This window comes from Pinus tabuliformis, chromosome 4_1 (genome assembly GCF_031772625.1).
Source record: "Pinus tabuliformis cultivar Carrire ecotype Pingquan chromosome 4_1, CPIR1, whole genome shotgun sequence".
Classification (NCBI taxonomy): Eukaryota; Viridiplantae; Streptophyta; class Pinopsida; order Pinales; family Pinaceae; genus Pinus; species Pinus tabuliformis.
In genome coordinates, this window is record NC_142303.1 from 263,513,672 (window position 1) to 263,524,897 (window position 11,226).

Consider the following 11,226-nt stretch of genomic DNA (forward strand, 5'->3'; position numbering starts at 1 on the left):
ATAGAAATAAGGTAGGTAAAATTGAATTTCTCATTATGATGATATTAGAACTTTGAAAAGAAATTGAGAAATCTTAGCTTCCTCTCAGTATCTCATTTGGATATGACATGTACAGAGAAAATATTAATAACCGTTGCTCACTTTACATAAAACCACATGCATATTTAAAACATTGTAGAATTTTGTGTGAGAGAGTGAATCATGGGAAATGCCACAAACGAAGTTTCAAGAATTGATTGAATCAAACGGAAAAATCATTGCAGTCCTGATGTCAGGCACCCAACAATCTGGGTCACTAGCAGCTCATAAGGATGAGCTGCAGCATAATGTTCCATTAGAATAATAGAATGCCTGCCCCTCCACAGAAATAGAAATATGCGAAAAAATATTACAAAATATACCAAGTCCCTCTCATATATTCTTGGACTTGGATAATAAAACAGCCTTTTCTTGTCACTTCTCGTGCCACTCAGTACTTATTAACCAGGGGAGGAGCTGTGGCACTGTGCCTATTAAGCAAGGCAGAAGCTCCCCAGGCACCTTCTGCATGCTATTCTGCACTTTCCCCATCAGCACTTTCTTCAACAGCTAATGGCACTGTTTTAACCTGCCAACAAAAACAAACATTCAGACTAAAGTACAAACAGGCCAAGATGACCAAAATGCCCACATATCCACAAAGCAAGTGTTTCAAATTTCAATAGTACTAACCAGATTTCTGTACTTTAATGTGTAAAACATCTCTAGATAGCGGCGTGTCTCGCGCCTTTCAAGTTTTGAGACATACTTCCAAAAGCCATAAACCCCAGACAGAGTCATTAATCTCTCAGCATAAATCTTCCACGTATACCTGTAAACGATCAATTCCCGACACCAATCTCAGTCACCTGTACTAACAATATACTAATAATAGTACTACTATCCTAAAGACCCAACTGTCACCACTATCTCCTCGGCATGGTAACTTAAAAAATGTAATGGATCACATTGAAGAAGTGGACTGATAATTACCAAATAATACAAAAACCTCGGTTGTGACAAGGAGAGGAAGAAAGAAGTGCCATGAAATCAGGCCCCGAACTTACCTCTCATAAATACGCTGCAGGCCACCATTAGAGATCTTGACCCAATAACTGGGATCTGTCTTGCATCTCTCAAAAAAGTCAGCAATGCGGTCACTTGCAGAATCCCCATGGTAAGGATCAATATGAAATCCGGACACCCCATCCACAATAATTTCGGCCGGACCACCATTACATGTTGCAAATGTAGGAAGACCACAAGTCATTGCCTCAACAACGGTAAGCCCAAATGCTTCATAAATTGCAGGCTGAAACGTAACCAAGACAGCAAATGCTGATGTCAGAGATAGATTCAATCCATTCTATATGAACGATAAATAATAGAACCTCCACCAAGCATAACTAAATTTTGACAAGGGTATACTTGTAGATAAGAAAATGAAAAGCCTGATACTGAAACTCGCATTGTAAATTCCTAACTTGTTTCAAGACCGAGGAGGAAAAGACAAACCTGTACAAAGGCACCCTTTGTGTCACAGATGTAGCGGTACAGCTCACCATTCCGCACCCTATTCTTTTGGGCACATATCCATCGGAACTGACCATTCAGGTTATATTTTTTGATGAGTTCATGCATTTTTTCAATTTCAGCCACTTCTTCTCTGTCCATGGACTTTGATGGGTCAATATCACCAGCAACCACAACAAGGTTAACCAGCTCCCTCAAGCGTTTGTTCTTTGCAAACCATTCAACCAGTCCTGTCATATTTTTCACCCGGTCCAGTCTTGCCATAGAAAAGATAATAGGTTTTTTAGGGTCATTCAGGACACACCTGAAAACATGGCAAAAACAGTTATTTTAGGACATGAAATTTTTTGAATTAATCAGTTGCTTCTACTGAATCATATGAAAGTGTGCTCTCTGCTTCTTCTTTTTTCCCAATATGAAGAAACAATGCAAGCATGAAATAAATAATTACTTCAGAAAAAACTCTACCCTCCACTTTGAAGTGATATACTCAGGACTGCATGGAAGCCCCTTGGACATCAAATATAGTCTTAGAGACTAGGTACGTACTATAGACTTGTCACAAATAGTGAAAGAGAGGAAATGGGAAAAGTAAGAATATATTAAGACATTCTTGCTTAATAGCCACATATTTTGATTTCAATACACTGAAAAAGCAATAAAATGTGGTCAACTTAAAACTAATGAAAGGGATATAGTCTTAGAGACTAGGTACGTACTATGGAAATGTCACATATAGTATGAAAGATAGGAAATGGGAAAAGTAAGAATATCTTAAGACATTCTTAATTAATACCTACATATTTTGATTTCAATACACTGAAAGAGCAATAAAATGTGGTCAACTTAAAACTAATGAAAGGGATATGGACTATAAACAATCACTTTCAGCTTTCCCAAGACAAATAATTCACCAAGATTAGCATGAATCCAAAAATACTAAATCAACATTCAGGAATATGTATCAAAGTAGCGTGTCTCAAAACTAGGTGAAGACTTGCACACTCTGACGTTACTAATAGGAGATGTCAGGCGAAAAAGGTATGAATGCAAAAGAACAATGATGGAGAGTATTACTTACATATGTTCAGCTGTCTGTTCAGGATTGAATAAGAGTTCCTCAATTGTACTATGTAAAGCAGTAAGGCGGTGCTGTTTTTCTGTATAAGGGAAATAAATCTGCATGTCTGCTCCAGGGGAAACAATGTTGAATTTGGGATCAAAAACATCAATTCCATGAACCACGCGGTAGAGACCAGGAAGGGTGAAAGCAGTGTGGCTTTCATACTGTCCAACGGTATCCTTACTGCAGCAACAAAGTCATATATTAATATGTACATACTAAAATACGGGGTACTTCTAATTCATTCAAAATAAGAGAATGAAAACACCCTGTTAGTCTTTTGGTTTCACATATTCAGAATAATTGTTTAGCAAATTCAGAACAAATAAATAAACAGGAGTTTTGAAACACTCTCTAAACGAGGAAAACATCAGACCTTCCTGCAATCTCTTGATATGTGCTAGTGATAATGAAATCTGCATGATTCATTGCAATTAGATCTGCAGTAAACTGGCAAGAGAAGTGGTATTTTTCTTCAAAATTTTTCCAATATATGTCTGAATCTGGGTATTTGGTCTTCTCCAAGGCATGGGCTATGTTGCACTGAGACGACAAAGAAGATATAATTTTAGATTGAAATTTTTTAGAAAAACTTCATTTTCCATCTGCAGCTATATAAATGCACAATGACAAGTGAAAAAAACCTGAGTGATTCCTTGTTTATGCGCAATCAAAGATGCGACTAAATTTCCATCACTGTAATTTCCAATAATCAGATCAGGTTGTCCTTTTAGCTCCGCAGTTACTTCATTTGTTACATCCTACAAAAACATGCCGAAATTCACTAGTTAAAGGGGACTGCAGAGTAGGACACCTAGCCCTTATGTTATACCAAAAAATTGGCAGTTATACTGATAAAATGTACAAAAGCAGAAGAGATGATGGAATAAAAATAGTCCAGCCACAAGGTTGCTGATGCTAATTTTTCCAACTCAGCAACTCACTGCCTAATACTAATCTTTCTTTTTCAGAAGCATTAGCCCTAACACTAGCATTTAATTTTCAACAGATGGTTATTTCTTTATGCATCATCTGTGCATAAAATACACAAATTGAAACCCACCTAAGATCTCAGAAATATAGAAGTTTTTATTGCTATCCACCATTTAGATAGGTTGTTCAGTTAGAATTCTGTAGCAGTTTCCTCAGGATGCCTCGTGTGGGGAAGATAAATACAAGATGTCATTTGAAATCAGCAATTTCCCAGCTAGTATAGGCTATTTAGTATTGATCCTGTTTTGCCAGCAGTTGCACAGGCATTCACAACAAACAAGATGCCATTTAAAATCAGCAATTTCGCAGCTGCAATAGGCTATTGAGTAATAATCCTGTTTTGCCAGCAGTTGCACAGGTAGTCACATCAAGGAGGGATATGTAACATTCTTAGAAGAAGCAGACTTACAAATGAGAATGGTTCATACTTTCAGTATACGACCCATGAGAAATTAACAAAACATACCTCCAGACATAGAAATTTAGGTCTACAAAAATCACCTAGACAACCATGGAAGCATTTACTACTGCAGTAGCGCTTGAAGAGGATTTTGTCTCAGTGTGACAATTGTATGCTGCATACAAGAGGCAAGAGGAATAGGCTAAGGCTGTGGCTTATAACCAAGGAGTCATGGGGTATCCACTTCTTGCAGCGGCCAGTATAAATCTTAGTGTAAGCTACCTCAGTTGTGATCTCTGTCAAAATAAGTTGCGTATGACTAAGAGCAGAAAGCCAACAAATATATGTGCATTACAGCATTCAAGCCTTGAGTTGCACTATTGCTAAATGGATATGTGCATACACAATGGAGGTATATAAAAAAGAATTATCAATTCCAATCTTAACAAGTCGTCAGCTTTTACCTCTGAAAATCTTTCCAAGTAAGGCCACACATCAAATCGAGAAACCCAGTTACGCAAAACTCCTTTTTCTGTTCTGAAGGGCACCCGGAGTATTAGCGAATGTTGTGTTCCGCTAATTTTTTCAATTCGTTGATTGCATGTTGTACCGTGGGCCTCAGGAATCAACCGAGTCACCTTGTAACCAAAGAAAACAAATAAAAGATATAAAAATATAGATTTTACCAGATTGCATTCTATGGACCTAGAAATGAAAAATAAATGACAGCATTTAAACACAGACACACATACAGAGGGAGAAGTGCCTCATCTGTGTGTACGAGAAATAGACAGTGGGCAAGTAATTTACACATTATGGTCTTACATAATTCAATAGCAATTCATTCAACAAAAGCTAGAGTTGACATTTTGTCACGGTAAATACATTGATCAAATCAGGTCGCTGCTAATTTAAATACAGTAGACATAGAGTAGGTAACAGAGCAGCACTTTACCACAATAATCTGAGGTGTAATGTCCAATCCTTGTTGTTTTATTCTCAACAGCATTTCATTCTCCAATGCACGAACTTGATCAAGTATATACACAACCTGTGCTCTCATATAAGAACATGGAAGTTAACCTTTCTTTAATAAATCCTGATAGTCTTTTAGCACAAAACAGCTAAAAGGATTCCAATCAATACTGTGTAATACTATTTTTATCCTGAAGTCTTGGATATTGTTGGATAAAATGCTATGTAATTTCAATTTCATTGCTAAAAGACCAGCAAAATCAAAGTTCAAGTTCAAAATATCATCAAACAATGGAGAATAGATCTTACAGAATGCATATTGCTATTATTAGAAATCTATGTACCTGTCCACCAGTGTCTGGCATTCCTAGCACTTTTGCTTGGCCAAAATAACCATGAGGTGAAAGAATCACAACATTGAAGACCATAGGAACCCTTCCTAGAAACGTTTCTAAATTCGATGGGTCGGGTGCCTGAAGGATCTCCAAAAGCAAATGAATGGTACTCAAGACATGCTCTGCATTGTCTCCCCATCCTTTCTCCAATCCCATTTCTTGTAATCTGCCCAAACCAGAGCCACATAAGAACCAAACAAAGGTGTTAGCATTTTTTTTATCTCCTATATCTATAGACTTTGAATCTAATTCTCTTTCCAATATATTTTTTCATCTTGAAATCCATCCTGTCACAGGAGGCTATCAATCAAGTAGGAATCAAGAAATTTGCTTAAGGAGATATTAACAATTATAAAGGGAAGCACATGTTAACCTCAATTAAGTCCTCAAAAAATTCCTACAATATCAACGTTTTTCTTAATGTAATATTTTGAATAGAAAAAGAAACATATCTGTTACAGAGCAGGTCATTTAAATTACTTGTGTTCAAACTCTGCATATGGTGCATCCTGGGGGAACTTGTGAAGATGTTCCTCTGCCTTTACCAAGGCTGAGCGTAGCTTGGGCAAACTCTGTATCCTCTCATTCAGCATCAGCTTCTGCAAGTTAAAATGGCACACGTTATACTTGCCCAATTCTCAACATACTACGAAACAATTGAATTAAAAAGGGCACAAAACCAATGTTAAATCCTTTTCTAACCAAAGGAAAACAAACAGTTCCCCTCACAAAATTTGACATCTCAGAAGTCAATATACAATGTGCTTAGGCTAAATTCAGAAAAATCACCAATGTAGCAGGAGGAAGACAATCATCTTCATAATTAGGTTTACTGAGTACTCCATTTTAGTTTGATTTGAACTGCGTTTGAAATAGTTAAATTATTCTATATCTCTAGAATGGCTAGGCCAGCCTTCTTTGCTATTTGATCTAGATGCATTTTTCATAACATGCATTTAAATTAAACTATGAAAAACAATGACACAATATATGAAGTGTGAACCAAGAAGAGCAAATGACCTGGCCTCGGTAGTTGTGTGCTCTTAGGAAATCCAGCAAGGGCTGCATGCTTTCTTTATCATGGAATAGTCTTGAGGACAAATGTCGGTTCAAAAATTGAACTCCACTACCAATGGAAGATGGCCGTGTTGGGCGAGGAAAGGATGCATTGAAGGGCTCAAGGTCTAACTCCAATACATAGTTATCCTTGTCACTGCAAAATTGAAAATACAAAGCTGTCACGGTTTGCTTATCCAAGTAGAAAACAGGAATCTGTATTCGTGCACTTGTGACAATATACAGAGAATATGAAAGCACAATATAGTTCAATTTATAGTTTATATCCCCGACACATATGCACCTAAAATCGAGATGCATCTACAAGTATCCACTGACAAGGTTTATCACCTCCTTTTGTATTTTGTAATTCAGAAATAAAATCAAGATAATTAAAAATAAAAGAGATATATAAATAGACAACTTCTATGATCTTTGATAAGTAACTTTACAATTCATAGAAGTTGTCTAGTTATCAGACTTTCAATATATCTAGAAGTTATCTAGTGATATAAATAGAGAGAATCTAAGATCTTCAACAAGTAATTTCAAAATTCCTTGAAGTCATCTAGTTATGAGACTTTCATTATATCACTGGCAACATCTGCACTAGTAAAATTTTCCATTTTTATTTTAAAGCTCTATGGGTCCCCAATGCAAATCACCACCTTCCATTTACAAGGTGTTCCTTGAATTCCAAATACTCAGCTACAGAAAGCTGTTCGACAGCAAGTTCATCAACATTGACACGAACATAATCCCACACACCAGGCCTTGGACGTACTGCAAGAACAACCCATGGTGGAAGAATGATGGCTTCCTGCAGTATACATCATATAGCCATGAGGCACAAATAATAATGCACAATTTTTGTGACCACTGATTTTGAAGTCTACTACTTATGGAAATGCAATAATGTTACATGTCTTCTAAACAATGAAAAAGGTCTAACTATACCTGTGTGGACCTCAACACATCTCCAAACGGCCCATCTCGAAGCTTTTGGCCTTCGGCATTCTCTCCTGTTAATTCTGCTAGTCCATCCAATACATGATGAGGCTGCAAAATTTTTTTCCCTTTAGCCACATATCTGCAACATCAAACAAATAATGTCATCCTTCAGAAGATCCGATAGTATATAAACATGTCCTATGTTATATAAATGGTCCTTGTTGGTTACCTCAATCTATGATCATAATTTTCTTTATTCTTTAATTGTTCATAAGCTTTCTACTCAACTATCAAAAGAGCGTGAAATGCACAATTGAATTCCTCCAGTAAGATCAAGAAATCAATTTTTCTCTAACATGTTTGAGAAAGACTATATTGAAAAGTTTAACAGCATTCGCATGATCAACAGTTCTCTCAGAACATTGATTGTTCTGATTCTAATATTGGGCTGGGGACACCCGAGACTCAAACATTACTCCACACTTATTAGGCACCCACTGCTTTTGCTGTGGCTTCGTCATTTGCACCACCCATGTTGTGTAACATCTGCATGGGTATGCCCCTAAACACCCTCTCTTAAGCATAGATCTGTCCTCTTCAAGAAAGACCCATTAGTCCACCAATGCATGCCCTGCAGAGAGGACAAGGCCTACCATGCCCCACTGGTATATGCATAAGCTCATTCTTGAATAGATTCAGAAGTGGAGACATTTAAGGGAAAAATTTAGGTTTCCAATACATTTTAAAGCTTCAGATATTTTGTAATAAAAAGATTACAAAAAAGAGGTGATAACTAAAAGCTAAAAAATAAGCATTGTTCTTTGCATTTCTTTTCTCATGGGTAGAGAGTAGATGTTAAGAATGGGTAAATGCCTGTCCACTTTTTGAAATTATGAAGTCAACAATTGAATGCTAGTCAGTAATCCTATTGTAAAGGAACCAAAATCAGAAAGATGCTATTCTTTTTAATTCTGAAACAGCCCTTGAAAAATCACTCCCAACAGTTTTCAAACAATGCATTTATATGTTTACCTAGCCTCCATTACGACGTCACTAAAATTTTAGGTGAGTTCCTACTACTCTTTCATCATCATCTAATAATCAAACAGAATAAACATAATTGATGGCTGCAATTCATTCTATATTCATTATATTCCAAAAGTCTCGCTACCAAACATTATTACTAGTTAAAACTCCAACATTACCACCAAAAGAAAGAGATACATACTATTTATCTGAAAATGGTATCTGTGAGTGCCCTGAAAAATATTGTGTTCAGAGGCAGAACTGCCTAAAGTATGTCTACTTGGTACTACTGGCCTGTCAAAAACAATATTTTTTCTCACTAGCCTGCAAACTGCATCATATTCTTATGCTTGCTGAACATAGATATTGCCCTAGTTCAAAGTGATCCTCCCTAATTTTGACATTATACCTAAATGGCACAATGAAAAGTACCCTTGGGCCAAATATAAACAAGTGACGTGATTAATTCTGGAAGATTTCTATTATAAAGTCCTTAAAATGGATGGTAATGAAGATGTTTCAACTTCAGATTATGTGGCGTTAACCATGCCACTACCCACATCTTGCAAAGGTTGTCACTCAAACAAGAACTGTTTCAGTTATGGCAAGGATCTCAAGAATTTCTGGCAAGCCATAACAGAGAGGTTAAAGGAAGTACACTTTGAACTTGAAGATAAACTGTTAGAAAACATCTTTGGATGCAGTTTCAGTTAATCTTCCAAACTCATCTAAACAGAATCAGAAATATTAGTCCATCTTTTACCATGGATACAATATGGAAATGCAATTTTCCAACCACTACCAAACTTATCCCTTAGAAAATCCTTTAGACGGCTACAAATCTCATCACTGATGCCAAAACAGAGAACTTTGCAAGTAATGGGTGTCTTCCAGTCCCTCAAAAATTGAAGGAACGGGGGGCTTGTTCGGGAACAAAAACGAATATAACTGAATATAACTGGTCTGTATCAATACTGCGGAAACTCAAGCAGCCTTCATGAAAATCTCACAGTAGAAGACAAGAAGCCAATCTTACCTAGCAATAATATGAAGTCTTGATGGCTGGACAACAACTACATTTCACCTCAATAAGACAGTCTGAAAGGAAAGATTCAAGAACCCACCAAAAGAAAAAGAGTTGAAGCAATGATCCTGACAAGTTGAAGCCCATCCTGCTGATTTTGTCACTCATAAGAACCAATCTTACAAACTGGAAGCTAAATCCACCCATAAATGAACCTTACAGTCAAAGGCAGGGTGGTGATCACTTGCAGTGAAAAAATGTCTAGTAAAAAATCCATGTTGACGAAATGTTAGATGAGTTGTGGATAGAAAGCATTGGGATTTATGCACACTGAGCAGATATCAGGCCCGTTTCTGCATGGATCTAAGCTATTAGTATCTTCTATGAGACTTCTGCAAAGTAACAAATATGGAGATTCTCGAATCGTAGATAAGAACAGCACCGAACTAAAAAATTCACCACCCAAGAGATGATTCTGTAAAAAGTTCCATAAGTACAACAAAGAAACCATGGTAACCTGACCCCCCCACACCTCCCTTCGGCTCCTGTTACACCTAGTAATTGCAGAAAGCATATAATACACTATGGAGAAATTTGGGCATAGCCATCTTAACCAGATGCATCCAAGGTCATCAAGGTGAACTGATCATACCATTTTCCTGGGTAAGGGTCATATAAGACCAAAATTCTTAAACTACACCCACTAACGTTACACCATACACCCCCTGAACTTCTCTCTGCAACACACTCTCACAAGCCTACAATCTGAAATGCCCAACCAAAATCATAAAAGCTGTCAGGAATACTGAGCACCCACAAACTCACATCCAACACAGATCATATTTCCAAAAATCCAAAAAGCACATAAAATATCTGACACCTTACATCCCTGAAGCTCCCTTCCTCCCTTGGGACTCCAATACTTAATACTCAGGCTACACAGTTGCATTAATGCAGAAAAATGCAGGTACTAAACACTTATTAGTATTCCATGGGCATGGGCATTCTGATAAGATCAGGGAAGAAAAATGGGAATTACCTTGAAAGCAGAGAAACTATTTCATTGCGATGCTCAGAGAGCGTGTCCTGAACTCGCTCTCGAGAGCTCAGAGCACGGGTCAGCGTTGCAGCAACCATATTTGCCTTTGTCTCGGGACAAATGTCAATAACACCAAACAAGAAAACAGAGATTTAACTGCTATTTGCTCTTGGCTGATAGGCCTACCAGAATTCTGATTGATCCTCTGTTCAGAACTCAATTCTATGCACAATGGAATAACACTAAAGACTCCTGAAACTTATAAGAAATAAAAGCATAGAACTTCTAGATAGTTTGACGAATTAACCGTGACGGCTTGCATAAAAATAAGAGCCCAATATTGCAGGACAGGGCAGTAGGTCGAGGAAGAAGCGTGGAAGAACAGGGGAGCAGTGGGGTGATTTATATTGACCGAAAAAATTTAGACAGCTGGTAAATCAAACTTAAAACGTAAGAAAACGTAAACACAAATCAGAAGTCACCATCGGGGAAGGAACTCTACATGTTATCAAAGTGGGTTGGGTGCCCCTGCAAAGGGTGGTGCTCTTCTCAATTCAAATCATTTTGCTGGACCTTTTCTGCTCGGAAAAGCTGTGGAAGATTCTCATAGGTGGCTGTACACGTTGGATTTGCCCCAATTTCATTGGTGACAGCATTGAATAAACGCAATGTTGACGAGAGTGGGCACTGGCC

The 11,226-nt window shown here is 37.4% G+C and overlaps 1 pseudogene across 1 annotated transcript; it reads right to left on the minus strand.

The window, feature by feature from the left end:
- Nucleotides 1–469: 469 nt before the first annotated feature.
- On the minus strand, nt 470–10,919 carry LOC149175279 (sucrose synthase 2-like; annotated as a pseudogene). Its single transcript, XR_016258001.1, has 15 exons — nt 10,534–10,919; nt 7,451–7,583; nt 7,162–7,313; nt 6,458–6,650; nt 5,918–6,036; nt 5,387–5,603; nt 5,023–5,118; nt 4,532–4,705; nt 3,319–3,435; nt 3,051–3,217; nt 2,633–2,857; nt 1,534–1,855; nt 1,086–1,330; nt 712–850; nt 470–607 (listed from the first exon to the last, which is right to left on the minus strand). The product of XR_016258001.1 is annotated as a sucrose synthase 2-like (transcript).
- Between the last annotated feature and the right edge of the window lie 307 nt (nt 10,920–11,226).